At 36.4% G+C, this 9121-nt stretch overlaps 1 non-coding gene across 1 annotated transcript; it reads left to right on the top strand.

The window, feature by feature from the left end:
* Positions 1-3456: 3456 nt before the first annotated feature.
* On the top strand, positions 3457-3563 carry LOC114075445. Its single transcript, XR_003575892.1, has one exon. It is a non-coding gene; the product is annotated as a small nucleolar RNA R71 (small nucleolar RNA).
* Positions 3564-9121: the final 5558 nt, after the last annotated feature.

The raw sequence follows: 9121 nt of genomic DNA, 5'->3' as shown, positions 1-9121 counted from the left end.
CAAATACGGCTCACCCCATATATAAAAGCGAGCATCATACCTCAACCTCTGCTTGTAGTGTGTTGATGCTCCATATGGAAATAAGCCACTCATCAAAAAGTTTACAATATCCACTTACTGTGGTACCTATGCAATGTCCAGTGTCAAAAACAGTTTATCGGGGAATTCTTCACGAATTTGACCTTCATTCAACACATGAGACGAATCCTCTAATCTGGAGAGATAATTAACTATTTGATTCTTCGTTCCCTTTCTATCTCTTATTTCCAGGTCAAACTCTTGAAGAAGCTGGATCCATCTGATCAATCTAGGTTTTGCATCCTTCTTGTTAAAGAGACATCTGACAGCTGCATGATTAGTTTAGGCTATCACCTTTGTTCCCACCAGATATGATCTAAATTTGTCAAGTGCATACACCAAGGCCAGCATCTCCTTTTCAGTCACAGTGTAGTTTGTCTGGCCTGCTTCTAGTGTACTCGCATAGTATATGGAACGAAAAACCTTGTTCTTTTTATACCCCAACATTGATCCAACATCAATATCACTAGCATCACACATTATCTCAAATGGAAGTTCCTAGTTTGGTGCAATGAGGATAGGGGCCTCAATTAACTTTTGCTTTAACAGTTCAAACGCCTCCAAGCATTTTTTATCAAACAGAAATTTCATCTCTTTTTCTAATAAACTGCAAATGGGTTTTGAATTTTAGAAAAGTTCTTAATGAACCTCCTGTAGAAGCCAGCATGGCCAAGAAAGCTTCGCACTCCTTTTATCGATACTGGGGGTAAAAACTTCTCAATCACTTCTACTTTTGCTTTATCCACCTCCAGCCCACTCTTGGATACCTTGTGACCCAACACAATTCCTTCTCTTACCAAGAAGTGACACTTTTCCCAATTCAACACCAAATTTGTTTCCTCGCACCTCGCAAGGACTCTATCAAGATTGATTAAGCATAACTCAAAAGACTCACCAAATACCAAGAAGTCATCCATAAAAACTTTTACAAAATCTTCCACCATATCATGGAAGATTTCCATCATGCATCTCTGAAAAGTAGTTGGGGCATTGCACAAACCAAATGGCATACGATTGAATGCTTAAGTGCCATATGGACATATGAATGTCATCTTCTCTTGATCCTCGGGTGCAATAACAATCTGATTATACCCTGAATACCCATCAAGAAAGCAGTAATACTCCTAGCCAACCAACCTATCCAACATCTGATCAATGAAAGGTACCGGTAGGTGTCCTTTCTAATGGCTTCGTTAAGTTCTCTATAATCCATGCATATCATCCACCCAGTTAATCTTGATGTGGTAATCAATTCATTCTTATCATTCGTCACCACTGTCATCCCATCAATTTTAGGCACACACTGCACTGGACTTTCCAATTTACTATCCGATATTGGGTACTCTATTTTTCCCTGCGTCTAACCACTTAATCACATCCTTTTTGACCACATCCTTCATCAACAGTTTTAGTCTCCGCTGATGTTGTGCACTTGCCTTATACCCTTCCTCTATGTATATTTTGTGCATACACAGAGCTGGGCTTATACCATGGATGTCTAACATCTGCCACCCTAACGTAACTTTCCTCTTCTTAAGAATCAACAATGTCACTTCCACCTGTTTGTCAGATAATGTTGCAGAAAAAATAATTGGTAAAGTTTTTTCTTTACCAAAAAATGCATACCTGAGGTGAGCTGACAACTCTTTCAACTCCATCTTAGGAGATTCTTTAATGGAGGGCTTAGGTGGAGGTCCTAACACCCTGTTTAGCAACTCCCATCTCTCTCCAGCATCTGTAATTCGTGACACATCTAAGAATTGCAATTTCATGTACCTTAGTATCTCCATAGATCTCATCACCTCTCAACACTCTCTTCGAAGGGTCCTTAGCTACTATTTACTTAGCTTTTGGCTTAATATCTATCACCGTGATGGCAGACAACTCCTCATATACTGGCGGCATCTTCAAAGCTTTGTACATAATAAACATGTACTTTATCATGAGCTCTCATGGTGAAATACCCAACTGCTACATCTATAATTTCTCTCCCAGTCGTTAAGAATGGTCGCCCTTAGATGAATGGGACCTCAGGATCAGGCTCAAAGTTCAATACTACAAAGTCCACTGGGAAAATTAGTGATTCCACTTACACTAGCACATCTTCTACCACCCCCTCAGGACTGGCTACAGATCTATCAGCCAACTGTAAGATTATGGCGGTTGGCTTAGGACTACCCAACCCCAGTTTCATGTACATTGAGGTTGGAATCAAGTTTATGCTTGCTCCCAAATCAGAAAACCCTCGGGCATGAATACTCTAACCTATCGTAATATGTACCTTAAAGTATCCCGATCTTTTAGTTTAATGGGCAACCTCTTCTGAGTCATGGAGTTGCACTCTTTAGTAAGTGCAACTACCTTGGATTCTGTCAGCCTTTTTTTATTTTCCACAATCTCCTTAACATACTTGGCATACTTGGGCGTACCCTGCAAAACATCTACCAACAACAAGTTAATATGAACTTGTTTCAGCAAATATAGAAACTTACCAAAACATTCATCCTCCTTTTGTTTCTTGAACTTATTAGGAAATGGATGAGGTGGTCTTACTATTGGTTTCACCTTTTCAGTGGGTGCAACTACTTCGTTCTCTTTCGGATCAACCTCTTTTAGTTCACCCTCTTTGCTGACTGCTTCAGGGGTGTTTTTCTTAGGAGCTAGCTCCTCCATTTGTAAACCACTCCGAGTACTCACATCATTTACCTGTTTTGGATTTGGATCAATGTTACCAGGCAACCTTCCTTGTGGTCTAGAATTTTTGGCACTAGCAAACTGCTCAAATTGTCTCTCCAGGTTATGAGTAGCTAGCTGATTATTTTTCACCTCTGCGGCTAACTGAGCTTGATCTGCCATAGTATTCTTTAACATCTACTCAACACTCATGTTCCCAGATTGCGATTTAGGCTGCTCCCTTTGCATCTGTCCTTGATATCCTTGTGAGTTACCTTGAGGTCTATAGTGATTCTGTCCTTGGCTTTGATTTTGATTTCCACCCCAGGAAAAGTTTGGGTGGTTTCTCCAACTTGGGTTATAAGAATTTCAATAGTTTTTTTGAACTCCTCCTTTTTGAGTATTACCTACAAAATTGAGAATCTGCTGCCCCAAAGTCATGTTACTGAAATGTGTATTCATCATATTCTGCATGGCAGAAATATGTGCAGTTAATGAAGTCACAACATCAATCTCTAGTACACCTACGGTTTTCTGAACTACCGGTTTCAGTCCACTCCCATTCCCTTGAGAAACTGATTCAGCAATGTGTATAACTCTTCATAAGTCTTCTCTAAAGCTTGTCCACCTACAACTGAATCAAGAAAAATATTAGTGTTAATCTCTAGACCTTCAATGAAAGTATGGACTAACACCTCATTAGCTTGATGATGATGAGGGCAGCTCATCAACATCGATTTGAACCTGTCCCAAGCTTGGTACAAGTTCTCACCACCCTTCTGCCTAAAACTTAATATGTCACTCCTCAACTTAGTTGTCTTTCTAGATGGAAAAAATCTAATGAGGAACTTCTGTGCTAGATCATTCCAAGTGGTGATTAAGTTTGCGGGCTTTGAATTCAACCATCTTTTTGCTTCCCCCAACAGAGAAAAGGGGAATAAAATGAGCCTCACATAATCTTTATTCACTCCAGTTGGAGTGTAAGTATCACTGATTTCCAGAAAGTTCTGAATGTGAATCATAGGATCCTTAAGAAAGACCAGTTCACTGCCCATTTCAGAGCAATATTTGCACCATGCCCTGCTTCAGTTCAAATCTCCCACCAGCCTCAGGTTTCTGAATTCATGAAGTCACATTGGTGAGTCATGAGATTGCCACATCTCTAACTCTCATCTCATTAGTTGCCATTGTTTCAGGTGTTTGTTCTCTTTACTCTGTCTTAATGGTTGGAGATGATATTTCCCCAATAACCAAAGGGATTGGATATTCTGCCTGTCTCCGCCTTTTATGTACGGAACTTTCAGGTTCCGAGAGAGGCGACAACAATTCTTGATCTTTGTCCAGCTTGGAGTAGCAAGCAACCTGCAACAACGAAATGATAAGAGAAGTTGTCAACACTTGTGTTTAACTTCAAAACTAGAACAATCAAATATTTTCTAATTGTTAAAGTCCCTGGCAGCGGCGCCAAAAACTTATTGCGGTCAAATTGCACACGCAAGTGCACGTGATCGTACAAGCAATAAAGTGACTCTTGTTAGAGAGTCGGGTATCGTACCCACAGGGACTTAAGACTAGATTCTATCGATTTCTCCAACTCGTAACTCAACACAAGTAAAATTTCCAGATTTTGTAAAGATTGTTAACTAACTAATTTTATTTAAACTAAAGTGTAACTATTATGATTCAATTCCTTAAGTTTCAAACAGTGATGTGGGAAAGATCCAGGGCGACAATTTTTACTAGCAATCATGTAATCAAGATCGTTTAGTACAAATTTTCTTGGAATTATCTCATCACTGAATCACAGGGTTAGATGTATGGTCATGGTCTCTCGACCTTTAATCGCCTACAATAGATATCACCCTAACTACATCGTTGAGTGCGGATAGAGTGAACAAAAAAAAGGAGCATTAAGATATCTTATTGTATGGTGATCCAAGCAAGATTTCTAGGTACGTCTCTATCCTAGAAACGAATCAACCCTAGCTATTTAGAGTTGAACAAGATCCTTATGCTCCACATTCTATCCTCTTATTCCTCTCTCGAGTTCAATTCAGACAATATATATTTCTATGGTGATCAAGCATGAAATACCAAGAGCAAGAACATAAGAACGATTCATTGATAATTCGTGATAAAACCCTTGTCAAGTTCAACAAATTATATTCATGTAGCCACAACCGTAGAACTAGGGCATTTGGCTACTCAAAATCATACCATCAATCTTACAATGGTTATGAATCATCAAAAGAAGATTGTAATATAAAGAGATTAAACATGAACCCTAAAAACTTCCAAGTATCTTTCTCCCCATCTTCACATTCAAAAATTAGAAAAAGAATTCTTATAAAACTAAAATAAAACCCTTTTTATATTAAAGGTCGAAATGACCAACTCATATGCGAGACATGCAACAACATTCGAATCTGAGATCAAAATTAGAAGCCTTGTCGCGTGAAGCGGAGTCTTCACGAGGTTTTCTGCCTCACAATTAATTCTTAACTTGATATTTCACTTCCTTCTGTGCGATGCGAGGATAACACGTGGCCTTTGAAGTATGATTATTCCTTGCTTTCTTTTGTCTCAAATCTCCATATTGCTTCCTTAGTCCTTTTTCATGCATATTTCTTCCAAATAGCCTCCCTACACAACGAATCATGTTAGTTAGCTCAGAAACACAGAATTAACTCAATATAACTCTTAAACATAAACTTAACGACTCCAAACTAGGCATAAATATGGACATACGTAACATTATGGGCATATAAATATGCCCAAGATCAATGTTGTATCATCATGAATTGATCACGTGATGATTAACATTTAGAGAAAATCCTCATGAAAAGTAAATTACGTTATTTTCAATATTCGCTACTACTACATACATATTCAGTTTTAAAGCTTGGTTGTTAAAGTACATATGCGTGTTTTACTTTTCAGTTGACTATTTTACAATCTACCATCATACTTACTCTTTCAAAAAAAAGTTAAACAGTTGTTTCATTTAGCTATTTACATACCATAAATTTCATGTACTGACCGTCATTTGACACTACATCTTTAAATGGTGCAGATTATGGTTACAAGGTGATGCATTTTGGTGTACAGAATGTTAGTGCTATCTATCAATATTTTTGAAGAATGATGGTGCCACCTACCAACGTGCAATCTATTTTTCTTTTGTAATATAACCGTATATAACATATTAAATAAAAATACACTCATTTTTTGAAATATTTGATGATGAACGAATAAATAATCAACAAAAACATGAAAGAATAGATGAATTTTATTTTATGGGCTAATTTAACCATCGCTATACATGATCAAGGCAGTCAATTAATATGCTTAATTAGCTTGTAATGTCATTGACATGTAAATGCTTCAACACATACATAAAGTTGATTTTTATGCACAATAATATCAAAACATAAAGTCAATTAAATAACAAATGATTAGTATAATAAGCATTAGTATGATAAGCATGTCTCAAAATTGGAGATATTTCTTTAATGGGGATGTTCAATCGCATAGCTATAATTTTCGCTAGGTTATTCAACCTTCATAAGAAAAACTAAAAATATTGATGAATTAATGCAATCGAGAGATTAAAGCAAACTACCTACTCGTATAACAATTGCATAAACCAAACTAGCATATAAGTTGACGAGAAATTATTCTAGCAAAGCAATATGTTATTACAATCATGCGTCAGAAGGTTTCAAATATTTTAATAAGTATCTTAGTTAGAAATAATATTAGATATGTCTTATTTTAAAAAATATACTATGAAATAAATTTATCGTTCATTATCAAATTTAATATAAGATAAAATTATCCAATATTTAAGAAAATTATTTTTCTATTGTAATTTCAAGATACTATAGTTAGAAAAATATTTACAAGACATAAAATTATATTACAAAAATATAAAATATTGTTACCAGGTTGTCATAAGTGTAGGAAACAACCTGTCTTCTCTACCTCCACGAGTTTGTGTACATACTACTGTTTCACTTGTGGGATAACATCGAGTATGTTGTTGTTGTGGACAACAATAAGATAGTAGCAATTTTTGGTTATGTGTTACTCGTGGTTCAGTCCTTAAGACAGCAAAACTGGTCTTCTATAGGAGATATTTGTCTCAAGTTCACATTTTAACTTTGTACATTGTGGGACCATTGAATGATCAGTGTTTGGATTGGAATCTCCTTTGTTTGATTTCTTCTTCTTTATTATTTGAATGAAAAGAAAACTTGTGGATAACGTGCAAGATGGAAAAACGGCACAAGATACGTGTAAATCCATCACTATTTTGGAAATTTGTTTGAAGTTACATATTGTTTAAGAACACACTGGCTTTGCAAAAATATTTTTTTGCAGTGTGTGTTAAAATTGGTGGAATCTTCAACATCAATATATATATGGATACCGATGATTGATTTGTAAGAAAAGAACATCCATCCTGTTTTTTGCTGAATACGAAAAAAGAAAGATAGGGCGTTTCTTTTTCTTTTATTCATTTCTCTGTCTTGTGTTGTTAATAAGTATATGTTTTTCTTCTTCCTTTGATAATCATCTTTGCTCTCCTACTGAAGCTTCTGTTTTGCTTCAGTTTAAGAAATCTTATAAAATATGTGATTACTCTAATTTTCAATGTGATATTTCTTACCCAAAAACAAAGTCTTGGAATGAGAGTAGGGATTGCTGCACTTGGGACGGAGTCACGTGTGACATGTTAACCGGTCATGTTATCGACATGGAGCTTAGTTGCAGTAAACTTTTTGGAACTTTTCAGCCCAATAGTAGCCTCGTCCGACTTCATCATCTCTAGACACTAAAACTTGATAACAATAACTTCAATCATTCTTCAATCCCACATTAAATTTGCCGATTGAGGAATTTGAGGCATCTCAACCTTTCTCATTCTTACTTCTATGGAAAAATCCCAACAGAAATCGCATACCTTTCCAATTTGGTTTCACTTGATCTTTCTTACTCTCTGTTGTATGAATTTCAGCTTGATCTTTCATCAAATAACATCACCATTGATGCTGGAATACAAATCATTTTTCCTAGCCTAGAAGTTTTGCAGTTATCGTCTTGTTTACTAAAGGATTTTCCACACTTGTTGAGAAATGTAAAGACACTTATAGACTTAGATATTTCTAACAATAAGATTCGTGGTCCAATTCCTAACTGGTTTAATGGCATGAGGTGGGACTTGTTGCGGTTCCTAAGCCTATGATTTATTAACAGGCCACCTACTAAAATTTCATTATCATAATCTAGAGTATCTCGATCTTAAATTTAACTCCCTTCAGGGTAGACTAGCTTGATCCATATGTAAACTAACCAAACTATAAATGATGGATTTATCACTCAACAATTTCAGTAACTTGATTCCAAGTTTCTTGGGAAACATACCTAATATAATGGTGTTGAACTTAAAGAGGAACAATTTCACAGGGAGTATTCCACCATTATGTGCGGAGAACACTTCATTGAGAACTATTGTCCTGAATGGTAATCAATTTGAAGGACCCGTTCCGATGTCATTGCTCAACTGTGATGGTCTAGAAGTCCTTGATGTGGGGAACAATGTCATATATGGTACATTTCCAGCTTGGCTAGGAACTCTTCGAGAGTTGCATGTCCTTAAATTAAAATCAAACAAGTTCTATGGACCTATAAGTATTATGAAGAAATTTTACTTTCCCAGGTTGCGGATTTTTTATCTCTCTCATAATGAGTTCACTGACTCACTGCCTACAGAAGCTTTTCGAAACTTCAAAGGGATTATCAAATTAGATGACATAATGCAATATATTAGACTAGTGTTTGATGGTGAATTTGGTGACTTAATGTATGAGGATTCCATGAGGTTGGTGATCAAAGGCCAGGATATTGAGTTAGAAAGAATCAACATTATTGTGGCAGCCAGCATAGATCTCTCAAGCAACCATTTTGAAATTGCGGCAAATACATATGCTTGAAGAGCTAGATCTCTCCTGGAATCGGCTCACAGGAAAGATTCCGCGGCAATTGGCAGGGCTAATCAGTCTGGGAAATTTAAACTTCTCCCACAATCTTTTTATTGGGTCGATTCCTCGAGGTCTATTATTTGCAAACGACTCGTATGGTGGCAACCTTGATTTATGTGGTTTTCCTTCATCAATGCAATGTGATCAATCTCATATTCCTCAACCACTTGATTTAGAAGATGAAGACGACGAATCATACTTTGGAAGTGGATTTACTTGGGAATCAATGTTTATAGGCTATAGTTGTGGACTAGTTGTTGGAACTGTTGTGTTTAACCTCATCTTTAATGCTGGTAAGCCAAAATGGTTAGTGAAAATTCTTGATG

Source organism: Solanum pennellii, chromosome 12 (assembly GCF_001406875.1).
Source record: "Solanum pennellii chromosome 12, SPENNV200".
In the NCBI taxonomy this organism is placed as follows: Eukaryota; Viridiplantae; Streptophyta; class Magnoliopsida; order Solanales; family Solanaceae; genus Solanum; species Solanum pennellii.
The sequence above is the reverse complement of the archived record's forward strand: the minus strand, read 5'-3'. Positions and strand labels throughout refer to the sequence as shown.